Source organism: Anabrus simplex, chromosome 4, assembly GCF_040414725.1.
Source record: "Anabrus simplex isolate iqAnaSimp1 chromosome 4, ASM4041472v1, whole genome shotgun sequence".
NCBI classification, from domain to species: Eukaryota; Metazoa; Arthropoda; class Insecta; order Orthoptera; family Tettigoniidae; genus Anabrus; species Anabrus simplex.
Window position 1 is genome coordinate 305,693,606 of NC_090268.1, and position 25,660 is coordinate 305,719,265.

The window sequence follows — 25,660 nt, forward strand, 5'->3', positions numbered from 1 at the left end:
TTTTTCTAATATATACTACAACCGTAAACGAGAAACTTTTTTTTCTGAAAACAAAAAACTATAATATCAACTACTATTTTTTTACTTATTTAATAATTCAGAATTATTTTAATACTGTGTTGTCCGCACGTAGAAAATTTGTTGTCAGTATTTGCCAAACATCGATACATACACGTGAATTTTATCGGTGAGTAAAATTGTCTTGATTTTATTAGTGATATATGTTTGAATTTTTATTTTTTACGTTTTTATTTTTCTCGTTCAAATTAGTTATTCTATAGAATTGTATTTAGAAATACATTATACATAATTACTTATATTCTTTTGTATCGTAAATTATTTTTTCAAAGTAGATATTGAGAGAGAAAGTGCGAAAATATTTTTCTCTTCCTAAAAATAAACTTTATCGACAACTACAAATCAACAATAAAACTTATTTGACTCTTTATATCACTTCAAACCAGTTTCTCATTCTACGTAGTTGATATGTAGAAAATTTCATGCCGGTATTTGCTATACACCGGTAGATAAATGCGAATTTTAAAATACATGTATTTCCACTGAAAACGGCCTGGCACTTTACAGTAGTAGAGTGGAGGCGGAGCTCTGGCCTCTTCCAGCTGATGGGGAGCGGCCGACCAGATCGGCTCTTGGCTCCAAGAGGGTTAAGCTGATTTCCTGTGGGTATCAAGTGTTTTCGCCCTCTGGGTGGTTTCCTATCCTTGTGTAGTCCAGATCCTATGGGGCCGCACCTTCTTCTGGTTTTGCCAGTGATAATTAACGGTACAAAAATTGGTAGCAGAGCGTTCATTGGATCTGAACTTGTTTCCGATTAACCAAGGAATTTGAGCCGGTAACATTCTTTCCACTTCCGGGATTTCTTTAGTCTGTCATGTGGCCTATATTAATTGTACAATGTCCATTTGAGACATACCTTATCCGGGATCCCTCTGGAAGGAGGGGCTTTTATATGAACTTGAAATACGTAACTTGGAGTCTAAAGGCACTGTCAAAGCCTTTGAAATTTCTGTTACGGAATAACTTACATAGACCGATTATTGTGCTTCATTATACCGAAGGTGGGATCGCAAGTTCGCTGTCCCTTTTCCAGGCTAACCTTTCCAATATTGCATCTGTGATGGATTTTCTGGAGAATGATGTGGCTTCCCCTCATCAACTTAAGAGACTACAGGGTAGATTAAATCATTATGTTCAACGAGCAGAAGATCTCCTTGCATTGGAATTGAAAGAAGAGATATCGAATCAGGTACTGGAATTAAAGGACACATCATCTAACATTTTGGAGAAAGCGAAGTTGTGAGCCTGACGAGGAGAGAACTTCGCTTCCACAGCAGCAGTCTTTTTCATTCAAAGGCTTCCTCTGATTGTTGCCCGTTGAACCAGCAGTCAACTCTGCCATCCCAGAGCTCACCCTTTTTGAATATGCCTCACCCTTTGAATATGATGTTGAAAGGTGCCCCTCGTTACTCCATAAATTTGGGAAGTGATGTGGTTTCCTTTCTTTGGTTTCTGATTGAATTTTTGGCTCACGCCTTAGTCGTTGGGTTAACGCATGTTCAAATTCTACAGATTATTTATCCATATATGGTTGGGGTTCTGTCAAACAAAATCGTTAATGCTAGTTCGAGCCAATCCTCATTACATCAGTTTCATGCTCATTTACTTGCTCAGTTTATTCCTCCTAGGGCTCTTAATTCGCTAGTCCAGAAATTTTACTTTAGAGTGCAGCGCGTGGACGAAATCTTATCGGAATGTATTTCAGATGTCAAGTTCTATGCCAGAGTTTTGAATTGAATTCTACCGAGGAGCAGATTGTGGCTACGATTGTGGAAGACATTTCTCCAGCATACTGTTCATGTTTATGCTTCGCGGCCCAGCCTCGCAATTTTGACGAGTTGGAAGCGATGGTTGTGTCTGCGGAGGGTTTTCGCCATGCTGATTCTCTTTGTCTTGCGAGTACTTCTTCATTGGCTTATGATAGTTCTGGCTCTCCGGTTGTTAGTAAACCTGCCCTATTAAAAAGGTGGTTTGGTTGTGGGGCTCCTGATCATCTTCGGAGTAAGTGCCCTGCTCATTCTCCTACTGCACAGGTGTCAGGTGCCAGTTTGGGTACCAGGGTTCAGTCTATGGGTTCTAATGTCGTATGTTTCAGGTGTGGAGTTCCCGGTCATGTGGCGAGCCAGTGTTTGCAAAAACCAAATGTTAGCTGACTAGACAGAGAAGCGGGAAGCGCTTGACTCTCTGATTTATTGCCGGTTGATCAATGTTATTCTAGCATATCTTCCGGGGAACATTCTTCTGGCTGCCCCATTCAGTGTTTAGGCATATCTACTGAGGTCAAAGATTTAGCCCCCTTTGTCAAGGTAGAGATAAATAATGAACCGGTGTCGGCTCTGTTGGATTCGGGAAGCGTAGTCTCCTTTATTAGTGAGAAGTGGTTTGCTCTCTGTAGTTCCGTTTGTAAATTTTCCGATGTCCTGCCTGTTTCCCTTTCGTTTGTTGCTGTGAATTCCTCGAGAGTTGAGGTATCTGGTGTAGTAAAGTGCAAAATTTGTCTGTCTAATTTTTCCTGGAAATTTCCCCTCTATGTGGCTAAAAATTTGCCATATTCTATAATTCTTGGCTCTAATTTTTTTGCATATACTAGGTTGCTTTTGGATATGCAGGAGGGCTCCAGCTGGTTTAAATTTTGTAATACTACAAAGATTCCTTTACTTATGTCTGATTCTGTTTCTTCATCTGTGGTATCACCTCCTCAAGGTCAAATGGTACCTGACCTTAGCCATTTGCCTGAGGATCAGGCTGAATGCATTAGGGAAATGTGCAATGCTTTCCCGGAGGTTTTTACCGAGAAACTGGGGATGACGAACCTTTTGGAGTACAAGATCGAGGTTACGGACTCGGTTCCGGTTAGGTCGCCGCCCTTTCTCTTGTCTCCTCCGAAAATGCAAGTGTTAAAAGAGATAATTAATAAAATGTTAGACCCTCTACTTCTGCCTACACCTCCCCCATTTTCCTGGTTCCGAAGCCTCAAGGTGGGTACCGCCCTGTGCTGGACTATAGGGCGTTGAACAAAAAAGTGGTATTGCAATCAGTTCCTCTCCGTGATCTGCATTCTTGCTTCTCATGGTTCAAGAAGTCTAGATATTTTACTGTTTTAGATTTAAATCAGGCGTACTATCAGATTCCGTTAGCTGAAGAGTCCCATCATTTGATAGCCTTCGATACGGACTGGAATCTTTACGAATTTTGCCACCTGCCCTTCGGCATCTCCACTGGCGCTACTGTGCTTACTAGGCTGCTTGATCGACTGTTTTCTGATGTCAAGTTTAATGACCTTTATCATTACCTTGATGATGAGGTGATTTACTCCGAAACTTTCGGGGATCATCTCCGCCATTTCAAGGAAGTGTTATCCTGTCTTCGCAAGGCCGGCCTCACGGTCAAACTTTCTAAAGTATCATTTTCCAAGCCCCAGATATCCTTTTTGGGGCATATATTGTTATCCAATGGCGTCTCGGTTGATCAGACTCGCACTTAGGCCATTCGTCAATTCAAACCCCCGCAGGACGTTAAAGGTGTTGCCCGCTTGGTCGGGATGGTCAATTTTTTCGGAAATTTATTCCAAATTTCGCTAATAGAGCTGGGCCTCTTAACGCCCTTCGACGTAAAGGGGTTGTTTGAATAGGGGCCCTCCCAACAAGCTGCCTTTGATGATTTAAAGTTGGCCATATCTAACGCTCCGGTGTTGGCTATGCCCAACTTTTCGAAGCCTTTCATCGTTCAGACCGATGCATCAGCGTCTGCGGTTGCGGCTGTCCTTTTACAGGACTCGGAATTGGGGAGACGCCCCATTGCGTATGCCTCTAGGACTTTGTCTCCTCTCGAAACTAAGTATTCTGTATACGAGCTTGAAGGATTGGCGGTTTGTTCGCCTTAGAAAGGTTTTGTATTTACCTAGAGATGTAAGGTTCGAACTCAAGACTGACAACCAGGCATTCAGCTGGGTCTTGGGGAAGCCTAGGTAAACCGGCCGTCTAGCCCGTTGGGCCATTAGGATCTCGGCTTTTCAGTTCAATGTACGTCATGTTCGTGGTTCGGACAACGTAGTCACTGACTCTCTCAGCCGGATGTTTTCGGATCAGCCTATTCAGGAGGGCGAGTCTTCAACTTCTGAGGTTCCATTGTTATTACCCCTAGCGGGGGCAATCTTGTCTGACACTCCATTATTGTATCATGACATTGCTACGTTCCAAGCGGAGGACCCTATTTTGGACCCTATTATCCAAGATCCGAAGGAAGGGAAAATTATTGATCCTTGTGAGTTAAGGAATGGCGTGCTGTGTTGTCCCGCCCGTCACGATCATAAAATGAAGGTTGTTATACCTTCGGTCCTGGTGCCTATGATCTTTAAGTACTTTCACGAAACTCCTCTCGGTGGCCATCTAGGAGTGTTTAAGACGAGGGAGAAGATTAGGGAAAATTTTATTTGGAAAGGGCTTGATGCTGAAGTTCGTGAACTTGTTAAAGCATGTAAAATTTGCAGGCTCAGTAAGCCTTCTCCTAACACCCGTGTCGGCTTGTTGTCCTCTAGTAAGGCTACCCACACTATGGAGTGCCTCTACATCGACTACATTGGCCCTTTGCCCAAATCTAGGACAGATGGTACCCAATAGGTTTGTTTTCGTCTGCGTCGATGGTTTTACCCGTTTTTCCTCGTTGGTTCTGACGAGGTTAGCCACTTCTGAGACTACTATTAGATGTTTGAAGACCATATTTTCTTCCTTCGGTCCTTGCCAGTACTTAGTCTCTGATACGAAATTTTGTTTCAGCTTGTCAATTTCTCATGTTACCACATCTGCCTATTACCCTCAACCTTCTTACGCTGAGAGAGTTAACCGAAACTTGCGGTCTGCTCTCATTGCCTTTCACCACGACGATGTTTTGAGGTGGGACACGTCGTTGCGTTGGCTTGCATTTGCTTTCAGTTCTGCGTTACATGAGACTCATAAATTCTCCCCTATTTCTCTATTCTTTCGTCCCCAATTCTCCGCTTACTAATTTGTGGAACATAAATGAGTTGTTGCCAGAAAAGATTGATCCCCCTAACATCAGGGCCATTTGGAGGAAGGCTAAGCAAAACCTCAAGGTCTCGTATGAGAAGAAACGAGAGCGCTATGATAAGGGGAGCCGTCCTACCGATCTTGCCGTCGGGGATGTGGTATATGTTAAGAATTTCGTCCCTTCTGGGAAGCTCGCTCCTCGCTTTCGCGGGCCCTGCGAGATTATTGATTTCTTAACGCCAGTCACCTTGTTGGTGAAAGATCCGGAGATAGAGAGAGCGTTCCGAGTGCATCTATCCCAGGTTAAAGCTGCCTAGTGTTACCTGGGTTTGTGTGGCATTTCTGCTTGCTATGAGTAGCCATATCTGTGCTATCCTTTTCCTTATATTGTTCTTTCTTCGGTTCCTTTGACATGTTCTGCCTTTAGGGGGAGCTATTTTCCTTAGATTCATTTAAGATTTTTATGGTGTGGTTAATTACAATGTGAGTCCTTCCAGAGTCCCATTTCTTCCTCATTACTCCCATACCCCGGTCCGGTCATTCTGGCCATCTCTTGCCCCATGTTTCCCTGATATGCTGGGCATCATTTGGACACAATTGCTGGCTGTTGATTTGTTTTGCAGAGTGCTGGAGTGACTATCTTTGCCCGTTGCTGCATTTGAAGGGCTCCCCATGTGGGCTGTTTTTGGCGTACCTCGTCTCCCATTGCCATGCCTTTCAGCTTTTTCTCTTGTAGGACTATGTCTCGCCAGCCTACTACTGACCTGGTGTGTGCTTTCGCAGCTCATTTCTCTCATCATATGGCATGCCTATGCTGCAAGAAATGCCTGAATGCCTGGGGAGGCATTTTCCACCGTGTTTGTGTGGCTTGTGCAGCCGGCTTGGTCTCGGCGATTTGTTGAGGCATTACTTTGTGAAACTACTACTTGTCACTTTTGTACAGCAAGATGTGTTTATTATCCTTATTAATTGTAAGGCAAGATTTTTATTATATTATTAGCCAACAAGTAAGTGAATGGGCTATCCTGCAAGAATATCTTATTGGTGAAAATTTATTTGTCACCATGGTTGGTGCTTAAGGGGGGGAGAGGTCTGTGCCGTGTATTTTATTCCCCCCCACCCCTATACAACTTGCTATGTGTATTTTGATGGGTTTTCAACTCATTTTTATGTACTACTGTGTTATTTCACCCCTTTGAGTTATGCCTTCGGGCAAATTGTAATAAACCATTCCCAAATTATGGCCCCAGGGTAAAGGAGTTCATCCGCCCTGGGAGCGGTCTGACCTGTACGTGGAAGCGCCGTGCCCCTCTAGTGCAACCTATGTGTGTCACTTTTTGTCACATGGCCTTGCGTCATCGCTGCTCTTGGCGAGGCGGTGCTGGCACGCTGGGACTAGGCATTCGCTTCTTGCTCTGTCACCTGAGCACTTCACGGCTCTGTCTTCAAACCTAGGACTGCTAGGTGTATGGGAGGTAAGCATCTAAGTCTCGATTAGACTCACGGATGATGGGAGGACATTCCTTTGCTTATAAGCCACTTGATGGGCGCTAAATGTTGTTTTAAGGCATTATAAGTGCCAAGCTCCTTGAAATCTAACATGTTTGAATCAGAATTTATAAAGTTATGTGTGAACCTTTGGTTCTGTTTACTGCAGCTTAAAAGACGTTATTGGGAGTTTGTGCCCTTGGTAGATGTAAATTTGGATGTTGAATAATGTACTCAACTTCCTTAGAAGCCTTAGGCACCTAGAGGCATCTCCTTCTTATGGTTTTGCCAGTGATAATTAACGGTACAATCATCATCATCATCATCATCATCATCACCACCACCACCACCACCATTCTTCTTCTTCTTCTTATTTAAGTCATCCTTAACAAGACACCCAGCATTTGCCTGAAGTAGGTTGGGAAAATTTGACACAGAATCAGCACCGAAACTCACCATGGACTAAGTTCGAACCACTCAATCTTGCCTCCAAGAAAACTGGTGATGCGAAGTGAACACACATGGTTACATCATTGGCCAGATTTGTTTTTTCTTTACTAACATTTTAAAAAATCAAATGAATACTTAATACAAACAGAAGTGTACCTCTGGTCGGCAAGTGCGCGAAAGCTAGAGGAACATCGCAGTCAGGGGATGAGTAAGACAGACACTGTTGTCTTTCCCCCCCCTCTCTCCCCTATGGGTGGGAGGCGGTGGAATAACACATACAGTATCCTCTGCCTGTCGTAGGAGGTGACTAAAAGGGGTCCTAGGGGCTCTCAACTTGGGAGTATGAGTTGGCAGCCACGTAGCCCCTAGCTGAGTCCTGGCATTGCTTCCTCTTACTTGTGACAGGCTCTTCACTATCATCTATCCTATCCGACCTCCCTTTGTCAACTCTTGTTCTTTTCTAACCCCGATGGTAGTACATTGTGCAGCCTAGGGAGTCTTTCATTTTAACGCCCTTCGTGGCCCTTGTCTTCCTTGAGCTGATACATTCATTTTTCGAAGTGTCGGATCCCTTCGATTTTTTTCTCTCTGATTAGTGTTATATAGAGGATGGTTGCCTAGTTGTACTTCCTCTTAAAACAATAATCACCACCACCACTCTCTCTCTTGTTCTCTCTCCATGGTCAAGAGTCTTCCCGAGTGGTGACTGGTATAATATGGGTACACTTTTATTCCATCGCCTTTTAGTGGACAGCTTATGTGATTACATAAGATTTGTAGCATAGCCCTTCTCAGATAGATATTCTGGCTATGCCACTGATTGCAACTAAAATTCAGAGAGGTTGTAATGAACCTTACTGACACATATCACCTCGGGGAGAAAAGAAAGCGTATGGAGGATAAACTTACACTATATTGGGAATTTGCCTTATGGATCTTTCTCTGGCAGTTGCCATGCAGACAGTTAGTAAAGATAACACCAGTATCTGAAACAGAGAGATAAAGGTTACTTGCAAATTATTGTAAACAAATAATATTCTTCAAATGGGTCTGCATTATAGAATCTACTTTTATCACAGTGCGAATGACAACACAAAACATAAGAATATTAAGGATTCAAAAATTGGGGTACATTACTGACTATGGTGACTTTGCTTGTTTCTGTTTGAGAATGGGTACATGAATTCCTCCAGAAGAATGCTATGGTCTTATCTTAGTTCAAGTTCCAAGACAGCTCCTTTCCAGAACCTGGCTCCAATATTTATTGGATAATGTACACCAAAATACCGAGTGGTTCAGCAGCACCTTGCTATTTAGTTTTATACATCCCGCTTCTTTTACTACAGTTCTGAAATACTTTGGTCCCTCTCATAAACCATGGTAATATATATATCTGATATATCTCTTCCTGAAGTTACATCACGGAAATTCTGCTACGCAACACAAAGAACTGGAGAAAACTGAAGAGATGTTAACAAGGGATTTGTCCATTTTGGAAACTTACTTCAGGAACTGGAGACTTAAGCCCAACACCAATAAAACGGAGGTGTCTTGTTTCCATTTAAACAATCACTTAACAAATACTAAATTGAACGTGACCAAGCTCGATAGCTGCAGTCGCTTAAGTGCAGTCAGTATCTAGTATTTGGGAGATAGTAGGTTTGAACCCCACTGTCGGCAGCCCTGAAAATGGTTTTCCGTGGTTTCCCATTTTCACACCAGGCAAATGCTGGGGCTGCACCTTAATTAAGGCCATGGCCGCTTCCTTCCCACTCCTAGCCCTTTCCTGTCCCATCGTCGCCATAAGACCTATCTGTGTCGGTGTGACGTAAAACAACTAGCAAAAAAAAATTGAACGTGAGTTTCTGCGGCAGGATACTTCACTACAACTGGAACCCAAAATATCTTGGGAGTAACCTTGGATCGAACACTATCCTACAAGAAACATCTGCTGAGCTCCGCACAGAAACTGAAAACGCATAACAACATCATTCATAAGCTTTGTGGAACTAACTGGGGTTCTCCGGCAAGCGTTTTACGGTCTTTAGGCTTGGTGTATTCAATTAAATTCCACTATGCGCATAATGACTGGCACAATTCGATCTACGGCAAATCATTGGCTCCCGCTTTTATCTGGAATAATGCCATCTGATTTATGCAGATCCACCACTCTCACCAAGGAATTCAATAAAATCTTAAGGAAGCTTGATCTACCTGTACATGAAGATATACAAACTATTAACCAAAACAGATTACGTTCACACCATCCAACTTTACTCAAAGCCTCAGGCATAGTTGCTAGAAGCTACAACCCAACTACAGAGTGGAAAAGACGAGCAGCAACAGAGATGCACCTGCACAGTATGTTCTCGAATGCCAAATTTCCAAGCGGATTCCAGCTACCATGTAAAACATGGACTGCTCTGAACAGAATAAGAACAGGCCATGGCAAATGCAGAGACATGTTGCTGAAATGGAACTAGTTGCCAACACTCGTGTGTGACTGCGGAGTGCACAACAAACCATACACCACATTGTCAGAGTGTGAAATGCAGGCGTACACAGGCAGCAAAGTGGATTTTCTGATGGCAACTCCAGAAGCAATACAGTGGACCAATGATCTTGACATTCAATTGTAAAGAGTCTTTTCTTGTTCATTGTTTTCCTGTTGTGTAAATGTGTATATACCGGTTATTTCTGTATTCAACTTGATTGTATGGACCATACGCTAAATAAAAATAAGGAAACGTTTGGTTCCGGATTAAAAACCAGCAGGAATCGTGAGCGCCACTATGAATATATTATGGGTACCTCAAATGAACCTGTAAAACAAGCACAGAGACGAAGAACACGTACATTACAACATGGAGTGTACACACAGAACAGGAGCAGGTATTGTATAGTCTGGAAACTGCACATTGCATGTCGAGCCTCGCAATGGCTCACTTGGCAGCGGCGTGGTGGGAGTTGTGATAGTGGATGGTACTCAAAGGTTCTAATCTTACACAAGTATTTTAATTTTTTTAATTTGCCGCTAATTGCCTGGGATGTGGTAAGGTCGCATACTTGATAGCATCCATAGACTAATTTGTTTATTTGATCATGTAATGGGCTGTATGTATCGTGGCATGGGATTTTGAGCTGAGTTGGACGAGGATGAGGAGGTGATGGTCTGTGGCTGAGACACAGGCAACCAATTAGGTTATGTCTTAAATGTTCCAAGCTTTGTAGATCACAGGTAGGGCAAAGTGTGCCCTATTGGAACGATAACAGCGTGCCATGGCAGGTAGGTATGTAGTTACGTGAACTCACCTCCTTTGATGCAAGTCACAACACAAAGCTTATTCACTGCAGCGTGATGTATTTCAGCAACAAGTATGTGGAGACTCATCTATGGAGAAACTAGACAGAGTGCATACTAGGCACAACGCCTGGATGGTACAGATAGACAACAACAGACAGGTATGACATTTTGGAGTATGGAAAGACGTCTGCGGGCTACTGTGTCCCTGGGAAGGACAAGGCCTGTTCGAGATCATCGAGATCATCCCATGACATTTGCTCACAATGAAGAGGTTGTGTTGGACACTGTCCGGCATAACCTGCTCACTAGCACACAGGCCATTGCACAGGAGATGAACATCAGCCAGGCATCTGTTATGCAAATATTGCATACCCACCGGTTTCACCCATACCATCTGTACATACACCAGGAGCTCCATGGTCATGATTTCGAAGCATGGGTGGCATTCTGTCAATGGATTCTACATAATGTGGACATGGATCTGGCCTTTCTAGAGACCATCTTAATTATGGATGAAGCACGGTTCCACAACAATGGAACCATTGCAACGTGCCAGACAGTCCTTACAACATCGCACGCAGCTCTGTATTGACCACGGAGGTCGCAAGTTTGATCAGGTGCTGCACTAAAAAAAAAGTAGGTAACTAAAATCCTGTCACATGTTTCCTAGACTCTTCCAACCCAGCTACGTACCATATGCCACCATACCAACGGCTCTTCTTAAGGCAAAATATTCAAATCCGTCTGTGGTGCTATATTCCAGTCAACTGGCTGTAAACACCTATCAGTACACTTTATAATAACTTGTGGTTTGAACATCATGCAGCCCCACTGCACAAGTTGGTGGTGATCCGCAACCATCTCCATGCGACGTAGCCTGATAAATGGATAGGAAAGGGAAGACTCGTCCACTGGCCCATTAGATAGCCCAATCTTACACCTCTGTTTCTTTTTTTCTGTGGGAGCATGTAAAACTACTGGTGGATGCCAGGAGCCGAGCAGTCCTTGTTACCTTAGACAACTCATTACTGAGGCCAAATATACAAATCAGTCTGTGGTTCCATATCCCAGTCAACTGGCTGTAAACACCCATCACATACACTTTATAATCTCCTATCACATGTGGTTTGAACATCACGCAGCTCCTCCGCACAAGGTGGTGGTCATCCGCAACCATCTGCATACGACGTACCCTGATAAATGGACAGGAAGGGGAAGACCTGTCCACTGGCCCGTTATCCCCACTTACCCAAGTATCATTTACCCCTAGCATATCCAGATGATTCTCCTTGCTGACTCAGCCAGTAAAATAAATAAATAAATTGTTTCACTCATTCACCAGGTAATGGAAATACCAACATATTCAAAATATATCTTTTCAGCTGTTGTTTCATCTAAAATGAATCCTACTTCATGTTTGCCGACAGGCTCATTTATTTTTACGTTTTCATAAATTGGCAGTATGTAATTTTTTCTCAGAGTGCTCTCACCCAGTATTGACCTTTGCATGTAAGTCTCAAGGAATGATTATTTGAATGCAGTATTGTTTAACTTGTAGACTGGAATGTCTGGCTGAATTAATGCCATGGCAAGATCCGCACTGAACTTGTGCAATGGTCGCTGCTTTTCAGGTCCTGAAGCGAAGGCATGTATCAGGGTAGTTTGCTTAGGATTCAACTTGCGAATTTCAATTTTCTTTACATGTTTCCTGTATAGGGCTTTTGCAGATGATGTTATTCAGTATAGAGTAATAAATAAGTTACAAGATTGTGAGCAACTGTAAAATGACCTTGATAATGTTGTGAGATGGACAGTAGGCAATGGTATGATGATAAACGGGGTTAAAAGTCAGGTTGTGAGTTTCACAAATAGGAAAAGTCCTCTCAGTTTTAATTACTGCGTTGATGGGAGCCAAAGTAACTTTTGGGGATCATTGTAAGTACATAGGTGTTAATATAAGGAAAGATCTTCATTGGAGTAATCACATAAATATGATTCTAAATGAAGGATACAGATCTCTGCACATGGTTATGAGAGTGTTTAGGGGTTGTAGTACTGGTAAGGATATAAAAGAGAAGACATTTAAGTCTCTATTAAGACCTCAAGTAGAGTATGGTTCCATTGTATGGGACCCTCACCAGGATTACTTGATTCAAGAACTGGAATAAATCCAAAGAAAAGCTGCACGATTTATTCTGGGTGATTTCCGACAAAAGAGTAGCGTTACAAAAATGTTGCAAAGTTTGTGTTGGGAAGACTTGGGAGAAAGGGGATGAGCTGCTCGGCTAAGTGGTATGTTTGCAAGAAATCAGCTTCACCCCCCGTATCACATCTTATTTACATTGAATCATAACAGTAAATTTCCACCTCTTTGATACTTATATTTGCTTTAAGCAAATGAATTAATCATTTACAGTACATGTTTCGTTCCATTTGGAACATCCTCAGCTATAATTACAATGCTTAGGTGAAATTACAAAGTATATTATTTTCTTAAAATCATCTTAATGAGTACCATGTTTTGCTTAAAAAGTGCTGGGAAAAAATATTTTTTAGCATCTGTTCAAATATAGGTTAAAATAAGTAAATCCATTTCCCTTCCCATTTCACTGCCCCATTCAACCATTCACATCGATTTTAATTATTATATTTTTTAATGATTGATTGATTGATTGATTGATTGATTGATTGATTGATTGATTGATTGATTGATTGATTGATTGATTGATTTGTGTTGATGCTTGTCATCGATTGCAATATTTACTTCGCAGATGGCACATCGAAGAATAATCCCATCAATTTCGATATATTGCATCTTGTATTCCTCTGAAAGTGCATGCAACTTCTCCTTCTTAACCTTTGACATGATTTTGTGTTGTGAAAAATACGTTCTGATCTGGACTGGTAAAAATACACTAACAAGGCTGTTTGGACAGTGACTTTCTTATATGTTTTAATGTACAATTGTTCTTATTGTATTTGTATTATTGGTATTTGTATTATTGAAGTGGTTTTCGTTATCAGAAATAAATTTGGACACAACTCTCAATAATTGATTAGAAAATTTATTCAAAACTTTCTGTCTCAACTCAATTCAACACTTAACAACACATTGTGCAATCACTAGGCACAAAAAGACAAAGGAATCATAGTTTCAGTCATAGAGTAATAATAAATTTAACGTGGTGCTGGTGCGAGAAGGTTGGGGACACAATCTCTTGATAAAACATTTGAATAATAACAAAAAAAACACTACCATAGATATGAAAAATACTACAGACACTACGAACTATTTTTCTCATCATGTCAAATTTTTAACAACACTAAGTACAGAAGAAAAATTATTAATTCTAATACCTCCTCTCATTATAAAAATTTGACCACAAACAAGAATAAAAAAATAAACAACACACGTAGAAAAACATGCAGACGCTAATCAATAAGTCCTAACAAGTTCCTAAATTTAGAAGTTCCCTCCCCTGACAGTGCCTTTGTGAAAACGTCTGCCACATTTTCATCTGATGATACATACACAAACTTTACCAATCCCTTGGCCACAATGTCCTTTACAAACAAATAGCGAACGTCCATATGTTTAGTTTTCTCAGACACAACATGAGTTGAGCTCACATTTATAGCACCTTGATTATCACAAAATATTTGAATTGGCACTTTAACATAATTACAATCAAACTCATTGAAAAAATTATGCAACCACAACATTTCCTTTGTGCACACCACCAGTGATACAAACTCAGCCTCCACAGTTGAAGTAGCAACAATCTGTTGTTTCTCGCTTGACCATATAACTGGACAACCAGCAAATTTACACATACCTAGAAATAGATTTCCTGTCTTCAGAGTTAGCATAATCAGCATCGCAATAAACACTAATTGAATCATCATTAGCTTTGTAGCATAACTTCACACCTCTTGTTTTCTTCAGATATCTAAACACCTTCTTTATTCTTTGCCAATCTTTTACGCTAGGGTTCTGAGAGTAGTGGCTCAGCTTGCAGACCACAAAGGATATGTCCGGTCTTGTATTGTTGGCTATATAAAGTAGATTGCCTACAGCCTTTTTGATATAAAGTCTGATTACAACTATCGGCCTCCCCAGAAATCCTCTTGTCCGCTACATCCAATGGAGCAACACATCCTTTGGCATTTTCTAAGTTATACTCATGTATCAGATTTTCAATGTATTTGCACTGATTAACATACACCTCATCTATGGTTACAGTCATAGACATTGATAAAATATCTCTTAATTTGCCAAAGATCCTTGAGGTCTAGATAATGACACAACTCTGACTTAAACCACTCCAAAACTTCAGTAATAACGATAGCTATCATATCATCAACATACACTCCAACTAGCATATTTTTACCGAAGTACACACATGGTTCACAAACAGATCTTTTAAGACCGATTGACTTCAAGACACCATCAAAACAAATGTTCCAATGATTTGAACTTTGGTGTAAACCATACATGCTTTTCCTTAACTTGTAGACACAGTTGGATTTTCTTTCAAAACCACTTGGTTGCTCCACAAACACTTCCTCCTTAATGTTACTCTTTAGAAATGCTGCATCTACATCATAATGTTGAATATTCCAACCTTTGACAACCGCAAGAGCAATCAAGATTCTGACAGTCTGATGCCTCAAAACTGGACTATAAGTATCATTATAATCAACACATTCTACCTGCTTATAACCTAAAGCTACAAGTCTAGTCCTGTAAATGTTCTTATTACAATCAAGTCATTCTATGATTCTGAACACCCATTTTGTCCCAATAATATTCTCTCCTTTTGGTCTTTCTAACAATTCCCAACACTAATTTTTCTCAAAATTACTTAGCTCCTTCGCCATTGCTGATTTCCATTGTCCACATTCAGGACCACTCAAAGCTACCTTGGCACTCTTCGGTAAAGTGTCAGTTACAGCAGACACAATATGCAAATTACATCCAATGCAACCCACACACTCGTCTGTTTCTGATTCTCTGTGACCTACGTAGTTTAGGAATTATGGGTTCTTCCTGCACTTCAGCATTGATGTTATTCATACTGATTTCAGAACCTCTATCTAGCCCAATTGCTCATCAGTTCTGCACACCAAGTCAGATTCATTATCAGAGTCAAACAAACTTAAATCTATGACCAATGGTTTCTCACAAGACTTAACAGGCAACACAGTAGCAGGTCCTTCGTTAGTTTTCATGGGAAACACTCTCTCCTCAAATACTACATTTCTGGACAAAACAACACACTTGTTTTTCAAGGCCCACAGCCTATAACCTCTTCTATTGTCAGAATACCCCAAAAAGACACATTCCTTTGCTCTAGACTCTAATTTCTCAGCTTTGTTATTTTCCTCATGTGCCCAGGCACGACATCCAAACACTCTCATTCTACAAATTTCCTCATCAGACAATTTTTTGTTAAACCACAACTCATAGGGTACATTGTTTTCAATAGCAGATGCCTTACACCTATTCTTAATGTAACAGGCATTATAGATTGCCTCGCCCCAAAATTTCAAAGGAATACCTGCATTCAATAACATGCACCGAACTAAAGTCAGAAGCTGTTGATTCAGCCTTTCTGCCACTCCCATTTGCTGGTGTGCCCCTGGTAAAGACAGCCTGTGAACAATACCATTTTCAACAAAGAACTGTTTCAAGTCATTATTACAATATTCTCCTCTCCCAGCCGTTTGAACACTTTTCAATTTTTTATCTTGAATATTCTCACCCCTTTTTTTTAAATGTAATTATTTTTTCACAAGCCTCATCTGTCAATGTTAGGAAATATTTCCCCCACCTCCCAAGGTTTCAGGCTTTACATAACAAACATCAGACTAAACAAGATCTAAGGGAGCTGGTGATTTCACTAGTCTATCTGGGAAAGGAGCCTTTTTAGCTTTGCCTTTCATGCACACTTCACACTTCTCACTACCTTTCTGCTTGCAAAACAAATCACCGTCAGGTATATTTTCAGCATGCTCAAAATGGCCATGCCATATTTTTCTTGTCACCATGGAGTCAAATGTTACCCAATTGCAATAGACAAGTTTTAGGGAGGAAGGGCTCTGAGATTGCTCTTGGTAAACTGTCAGAGTGTAGTAAATAAACAATTAAAATTTGCTACATTGATGGAATCTTATGAGACTGATGTGGTGATAGGAGTGGAATCGTGGTTGAGAGAAGGGGTGGGTAATAGAGAAGTACTTCCAAAAGGGTATACAGTCTATCGTAGAGACCGAGGAGATAAAATGGGAGGGGGGTGTTTATTCTGGTGAAGGAAACTTATTGTTCACATGAATGGTTTACCAATGAAAGGGATGAAATATTAGGGATAAAATTAGTTTGTGATAATATGAAGGAGGTGGGAATTTTAGGAACATATAGGCCTGGAAGAGAGGAAAGAGACATGGAAATATTTGAGAAAATAATAGATTATACTCATAAAAACAATAATAATGATATGGTAATAATTGGTGGAGATCTAAACTTGCCTGAAGTTGAATGGAATGGAGCTGCAAGTGAAGCCCATGAACAGAAACTGGCAAATAAGTTAATTTGGGAGAGAAAATTTACACAAGAACCGACTCGTCTCAATAACTTGCTAGATGTATTCTTGGTTAAACCATGGGAAATTGTTGATAAAACTGAGGTAATTGAAGGAATAGGTGACCATAAGGCTGTAATAATGGATGTAGGACTCGTACCAAAAATGTTTACACAGAAAAACTAAAGTTGATGGATTTGGGACTTACCTTAAATCACAATTCAGTTGTTGGATAAGTGAAGGGAGTAATGTGCATTTTGGGCTAAATTTAAAGGAATCATTTGTGAAGGAGAGAAGTGATTTGTACGTGTTAAGAAGGGTAAAATGACCTCAGACCCTGTTTATTACACAAGGGAAATAAGAAAATTAAAAAGAAAATGTAGAATAGTAAACAGGAAAATCAAAGAGGGTAGGGTGAATAGAGAAAGTAGAAAACAGCTAATGAGGGAACTGAATAAGGTGAAAAAGGAAGCAAAAGAGAAATATATGAATGGCATACTTCAAGAGGGTAATGACCATAAAGGGAAATGGAAAAAGCTGTATTCATATATTAGGAATCAAAAAGGAATCCAAATTCCTACAATGGTGGGAGAAGGGGGTAAACACTATTTAAACAGATACTGAGAAAGCAAATCTATTTAGTAGGGAATTCAGAGATTCAGTAGAAGATTGTCAGGAGTTGGAAACAGTAACAGAAGATAGAGAGGGAGAGACACATAGGGAAACAAGAAGCTTCTCATTCACAAATGAAGATATTTTCAGAGAAATCCAACTGCTTCAGAAAGGAAAAGCAGCAGAAAGTGATTAAATTACTGGGGAGGTGTAAAAGACAATGGGGTGGGAAATAGTGCCTTATTTAAAATTTCTCTTTGACTATGTCATAAATAATAGTGTAATAACAAAAGAATGGAAGGAATATATAATAATACCAATTTATAAAGGAAAGGGTGATAAAAGGAAACCAGAGAACTACAGACCAATCAGCCTGACCAGTATAGTTTGTAAAATACTGTGGAGTTTAGCAAAGTACATCAGAGGGATATGTGATGATAAAAATTGGTTCATGAGGAGCCAGTATGGATTTAGAAAGAAATTTTCTTGTGAGGCACAACTGGTGGGATTTCAGCAGGACATATCAGATCAGTTGGATTCAGGAGGCCAGTTAGATTGCATAGCCTTTGATAGAGTGGAATATGGAATATTAGTAAAGAAATTGGAGGGAATAGGATTGGACGTAAGGGTTATACGTTGGATAAGAACATTTCTAAATTCAAGGGTTCAGAAAGTCAAAATTGGTCCATTACTTTTCTTAATATACGCAAATGATTTAGGGAACAATATAACATCAAAAATAAGATTCATGCAGATGACATAATTGTTTATAGGGAAATAAATAACATTGAGGATTATTCAGAATTACAAAGGGATCTTGAGAGTATCCAACAATGGGTTGAAAAAAATAATATGAAGGTTAATGGAGGCTAATCAACTGTTACAACATTCACAAACAGGAGCTTTAAAACTGAATTTGAATATACTTTGGATGAGGTAGTTATCCCAAAAGATGGCAAGTGCAAATACTTAGGTGTGAGATTTGAAAGTAATTTGCACTGGAAGGGTCATGTTGATGACATTGTTGGGAAAGCATACAGATTGTTACATGTCATAATGAAGCTACTTAAAGGATGCAACAAAGAATTAAAAGAAAAAAGTATTTTAAGTATGGTTCATCCATTATTGGAATATGCAAACAATGTTTGGGATCCTCACCAAGAGTACCTAATAAAAGAAATAGATAGTGTGCACAGGAAAGCATCAAGATTTGTAACAGGGGATCTCAGGAGAAAAAGTAGTGTATCAGAAATGTTAGAGGAACTTGGGTGGGAAACTTTAAGTAAGAGAAGGGAGAAAACTAGACTTATAGGATTATATAGTGCCTATACAGGAGAAGAATCATGGTTGAAATCCGTGAGAGGCTTTCGTTGGAAAATAATTATATCAGCAGAACTGACCACAAGTATAAAATTAGAAGGAATTTTAGCAGAAGCGATTGGGGTAAATTTTCATTTATTTTGAAGGGTGTGAAGGAGTGGGACAGTTTACCAGGGGTAGTGTTTGATCCTTTTCCAAAATCTGTACAGATATTCAAAAAAAGAATAAACAGCAACAGAGAAAATAAATGAAATGTTAGAGGGCATTCGACCAGTGCAGGTTAATGTAAATAAAAAATGTGTGTGAATAAATTAATTCCATCCCCTGGTCTAAGGAGTATGGACAGTTGAAGTAGGGGGCTGCAGTAGGGGTGAAGTACAGTGGGGACTTCAAGGGCCCTGAGACCTCTGCGGCAGCTGTGAAGGCCCTTCAGGAACTCCGAAAAGTGGTGGCAAAAGGGGCTCTGGTTAAGATGCAGCAGGTCTTTATGCTACTTAGGTTCCAAAATGGGTAAAAAAGTAAATAAATGCAATGTAAATTTTAATCTTATACCAGTTGTATAGTATTATTTGAAGTAATTCCACATACTGTATATGAGTTGACTATATTTGTAAGTAGTACAGGAGATATTATAAGTAGAATTTTGTAAACAATGTAAATTTATTAAGGATGAGCTGTGTGTTTAATAGAAAAAATTGTTAGCATAAATTGTATTACATTATATTCTAGGAAAAGTTTCTTCTTCTCTTGTTAATTTAAAATTTAGTGCTTGACAATAATGTATTTTAGTGTACCATTTGCCACTGAGGTAGACGCCTCATTTGCAAATAAAGAGACTTTGATTTGATTTCATTTGATCTTGCAAGCAACTGCACACACAGATTCCTGTTCATCATCACTATCTTGTCAGTCAGATTTATCTAGTTCATACCAATCACACTTGATGGTATACATGTCATCTTCTTCTCTTGTATAAGCACTGAACCATTCTTCATCTCCATTCCCTTTGTCATAAGCAGTCAGCTTTTCATTGTCTATCTCAAAACGCACATTAGTTTTCTCAAGTTGCCTCACCGACAAAATATTATCAGATGCATCTGGAACCCACAGCACTTTGGTTACTTTCAAAGTCCATCCACCACAATGATCACTTATTTTCAGCACTATGGACCCACTGCCTTTCACATCACATACGACACTTTTCTTTCCCACCTGCACTGAGCCTGACACATTTCTTGCAAAGTTGTTCAACAACTCACAGTGAGGTGTAATGTGATGGTTACAAACATTGTCCACAATCCAAGTATTTGCATCACTTGACTTTTCGTCCTCTTTACATTCTTTGTCTTCAGGTCCTCTCATCAAATGCACAGCATATTTCACTTTCACAGTGCTATTTCCAGTCTTCTTTTCTTCTGTCTACGGTTATTTCTTCTCTTCATAAGTGGCAAATTTATTCTTGAATTCTCTCTGTGGCTTCTTGTTGTCATGGGCATTCCTGTCTGAGCCCCTATTGTCACTTGTACCAGCCTCAGAGTTTCTACACTTAAACGAAGGATGTCCCTCCTTGCTACAAGTGTAACAAATCACATTTCCTCTTGACTTGGCTCGTCTTACTTTTGGACACTCTCTTACAAAATGCCCAAACTGACCACAACAGAGAGAGTATCTATCAGAAGAGCTGAATTTTTCATACGAAAAATTGTGTTTCTTCTCAAAACCATGGAGTTTTTCTTTGTTCTTCATAACATAGCTTCTCAATTCTTGAATTTTCTTCTCACATTCATCCTTCCCTCTCTCTAGTCTATTTTCTTCAAGCAGCAATTTACTCTTCACATTTTCTGACGATAGTTTTTCTTCATTTAACTCCATCACATGGGCAATGTGTTTGTAATTTTCTTGCTTCAAACCTCTCAGCATGTAGGCCACCAAGTCTTGATCATTGATGTTGGATCCATGATTTCTCAGTTTTTCTACTAATTGCTCAACCCGATTCAGATATTCCAAAACAGGTTCAACATGTTTCTTGATGCAGCTTCCCAATTCGTCCATGGTACTCACAAACTGAAAAGGAGAGATCTTCAAATGGATTGCCTTAAGTCTGTTCCAGGCATGCTTTGCTCGTTCATGTCTGGTTACATCATTCAAGTAACAGTCCTCTACCAACTCCGTCAAGTAACTAAGCACAGTGGCGTTTAGGTCCTCTTAATCTGTAGTTAAATCTTCATCATCATCGTAACCAGGATCGATGGCAGCCCAGCATTACTTTCTTCTTATTAGGAAATCCTTCACTCGCTTTCACCACACCACATAGTTTTTCGGCCCAAGTCTCTCAATCTTAGGCGTATCCGCAACTGATGCCATTTTTACTCACGACTTATTTGTGCACTGGGCCCATAACCTATCAGAAATAAATTCGGGCACATAATTGATTAGAAAAATTCATTGAAAACTTTCTGACTCAACTCAACTCAATTCAACTCAACACTTAACAACACACTGCGAAATCACTAGGCACAAAAAGACAGAAGAATCATAGTTTTAGTCATAGAGTAATAATAAATTGAGTGCTGTTTCAGGGCAAGAAGGTTGGAGACACAATCTCTGGATAAAACAATTGAATAATAAAAAAACCAATACCATAGATATACCCGGAGGTACACCTCAACTCCACACATTCAAAAGATGTGCCTTAAAAACTCTATCTAGCAAACCAAATGTGTGAAACAGCTACGGCGTGAAGTTGGGACATTAATCAGAAGATGTCACCATGGATGTATTGAGTAATTGTGTTATTGTGAAGTTGTCTAAACTGACTGGATTATTTGCTTTGTGTTGGTTTACTTCAAGAAGTTTGAACTTTCCTCCATAGATGTCCTTACATAACTCTGGTCATGCACTCTGGTGCAAGGTGAAAGAACAAGTGATTTAAAGAAGTTTTGTGTTTCTAGGTTTTCATAACTGAATTAATGTTAATTTATTTTGGGTTGGCAACAATTCATTATATTCCGCCAGTTTTGAATCTGGCCAATCAGGAATTTTCTGTAATGAATTTTCAACCAATCATACATTTCTTCTTGATTTTGATTCTGCCAATAAAAATTGAGAGGGTGTGTCCGAATTCGTCCACAATCCTCTCGAACCTTCCCTTAGGGTATATAAGTTGCGGCTTTTCAAGTTTCCTTGGTTGCAACATCGCTTCTCCACAGAGCACGACGGGGGATCACACTCGATTATTGACCGATTACTCACGAATTCCTCACAACGCCTCTTTTTGTTCGGCCGGGGGCCTTCACAACTTTACTTTAGCACCCAGCCGACCTCAATCAGCAAAACGGCCTGACACCAAGTTGGAAGTCGGCCTTCCCGTCATGCCTAACTGCCTTATCCACGATGTTGAACTTGACTTTTCTAAAGACGATCTCCTTCACTTCTTCCACATTAACAACTATACAGTAACAAAAGTATCTCGGGTCCAGGAGGACTTTGTCCCAACAAGTTGGGTACTTATACAAGTACCCACAGAAGACGATGCCCGGCAATTGTTCCAGGACGGTATGTATATCTCCACCTCCGGGAATCGAGTGGAACCTTGTCCGCTGTACTTCGCCAATGCTTTTGAGACGCCTGCAAAAACATTGCCGCAGCCATGGATACCAACTCCACAGACTTCATCGTCATCCTACACCACCACTCCCACTACCACCACTACCACCACCACAATCACCTCCGCTTACCCCTCTCCCAATGTTCCTATCACCACGACTGTTATGTGCCATCCTCCCTCCCTTCTGATGTCTTCTTTCTCCATCGGTCCCACCCCTGATCAATCCAACTCTCTGCTTACAACTGTCTAGTTACCCGCCGATGACACCGCCACTTCTCCTGCAGCAGACACGGTACGCCTACCATCGTCGCCACAACCGCCCGACTGCACCTGCGTCGTCCGTGGCGTGGACCCATTAATACCAACCGAAGACAACGCCATTGAACTCCGCCTGGCAAGATTGCCCATTCGAAGAGCTACCCAGATTTACAACGCATCTGGACCCACGTATTTAGTGAGATTACATCTAGAGACTCCCGACGCTGCCCAACATCTTATCGCCAATGGAACACAACTTCACGGCTGGCACCATCAAGTCGAACAGTCACGCTCCCTTCCCCAACGTTTGAACCGCCCCAACGCTTCACGTCCCCGGCCAGCTCCTCCATTCCATCTACCTCGTCCACATCACCGTTCTTATCATTCCCCTGCTAGCTTTTCCCCCCCAACATCGTACACACCCGAACTCCTCCGTCTCTTACTCACTTCCCTAGTCAATATCTCTTCCTTGTTTCACATCCTCGCCCTCCAACTTACCCCACGCACCCTCACATACTAACCCTTCATATCCCCCTTTGTACTCTCCTCTAAACTTTTACTCCCTAAACACATCCCCGGTATTTACATATACGTGCACACCTCCTCATCCCTTACTTCAATTATCCTCCTCCTCATACTATCGCTCCTTCCCCAACCAGCCGAAACTCCTGGCCAGGGTGAAGGCGTAACCTTCAAGGTGGCCTGCCCCTCCCCTTCAGGGAGGGAAATGAAAACATTGAAAAAAAAGTTTCCTTGTCTCATCAATTAGCTATGCCTGATTTATCGAAGGAATTCATTGTCCAAACCGACGCCTCGTCATCGGCGGTTGCTGCGGTCCTTCTTCAGGAAACAGAACTCGGAAGGCGACCTATCGCCTATGCTTAGAGGACCTTATCGGCTCAAGAGACCAAATATTCCATCTATGAATTTGAGGGTTTGGCAGTTTTGTTTGTGCTAGAGAATTTCCGCCTCTATCTGGAACATGTTAATTCGACTTGGAAACTGATAACCAAGCCTTAAGTTGGGTATTAGCTAGACCTCGGCGTACTGGTCGTATAGCCCGCTGTGCCATCAGGATTTCTGCCTTCCAGCTTGATGTAAGGCATATTTGAGTATCTGAAAATGTAGTTGCGGATGGACTAAGCCGCATGCTTTCTCATGAAGTGGAGACAACCGAACTAGAAGATAGTTCTTCTCTTCCCACGCCCATTCCTTCGGGCATTAATGCCATTCTAACTGATGCCCCTATGTTATTTCGGGATATTGAAAAATATCAACGTGAAGACCTTGTGCTGGCTCCTATTATGGAAACCCTTTCTTCTGGGGAACAGGTAGTCTCTTATGTGTTGAGAAACGGGGTTTTGTGTTGCCCTTCGAGGTACGATCAAAAGATGAAAGTTGTAGTTCCATCTGTGCTTGTACCTATGATTTTCAAGTACTATCATGAGACCCCATTAGGAGGGCATTTAGGCATCTTAAAAACTCGGGAAAAGATCCGAGAAATGTTCATTTGGAAAGGAATGGACGGTGAACTTCGAGAATGAGTAAAAGCTTGTAAATCTGGCTTAATTAGTAAGCTCACCTTGTCCACTAAGCTAGGCCTATTGTCATCTCATCAAGCGTCTCGCCCCATGGAACGTCTGTATATAGACTACGTCGGACCTTTCCCGCAATCCAAGGGGAACGGAAATACATTAATTTTGGTGTGTGTAGACGGTTTCACTAGATGTTCCTGGTTATTTTTCCGACTAAGCTGGCAACCGCTCTGTCTACTATTTCTTGTTTGAATTCCATATTTGCTTCTTTTGGCCTCTGTCAATATATAGTTTCTGATAATCATAGATGTACCCGGAGGTACACCTCTAACTTATTCCGTAAATTTTGTTTCGACCTGTCTATCTCACACGTAACCACTTCTGCTTATTACCCTCAACCGTCTCTGGTTGAGCGGGCCAACCGTAATCTCCGTTCTGCTTTAATCGCATTTCATCACGAAGATCATTCCAGGTGGGATACATCCCTGCATTGGTTAGCTTTTGCTTTAAATTCCACGGTTCATGGGTCACACAAGTTCACTCCATCTTCTCTCATGTTTAAGTTTGTTCCGAATCTTTGGTGACTTAATTATATAATACGAGAGACAATAGATCCCGATAATCTTAGATATTTATGGAAGAAGGCTAAAAGCAATCTTAAAGCTTCCCATGAAAAGGTTAGAGAAAGATATGATCGTGGTCGGAGGCCCACCAGTTTCAAGGTCGGAGATCAGTCATGGTCAGAAATTTTGTTCCTGCGGGCAAGGTTGCCCCCAGATTCCATGGGCCGTGATTCATTCTAGATTTTCTAACGCCGGTGACACCATTGGTCAGTAACCCAGCCACAGAGAGGATATTTAAGGTTCACCTCTCCGAGGTGAAACCTTTGTCAATTCGAGGTTGTTTTAAATTCGCCACTCAAATTTGGCAGGAGTTGAAGGTTATATTTCTTTAAAGAAGGGGATGAGATTTTAAAATTATGTTAATGATAAATTTGAGGCCTTCTGCCACTATTATTATTAGTAGGCATTATAAGTACTCCTGTAAAACCTTCCCTTCCGAGAATTTCCTGTTAGTCCGTACCTGGTGGCCATTACCAAGCCCCGTCTCCTTAATCCTCGCGTTGCTAACACACTCTATCCATCAACGCCGCCTGCCCCTCTGCCTCCAACAAATAAAAACTGTACTCTCGAAACTTCAGCCAAACTATCTCTGTCGCCCAGAAATTATTGTTTCAGTACCCCCTCAGCTGTCGGCGGACGTATATCAACATCTGGCGAGTGATACCGGAGTGGGGAATGGACCCACTTCACTCTCGTAAAGACTCCTTCTGGACAGCACGCTGGAGCTCCATCTTCCGGCAAGGGCTGAGGTGCGGTAACCCTACCGCCAACCCATCTGGGGACTGCTCATGTACATCT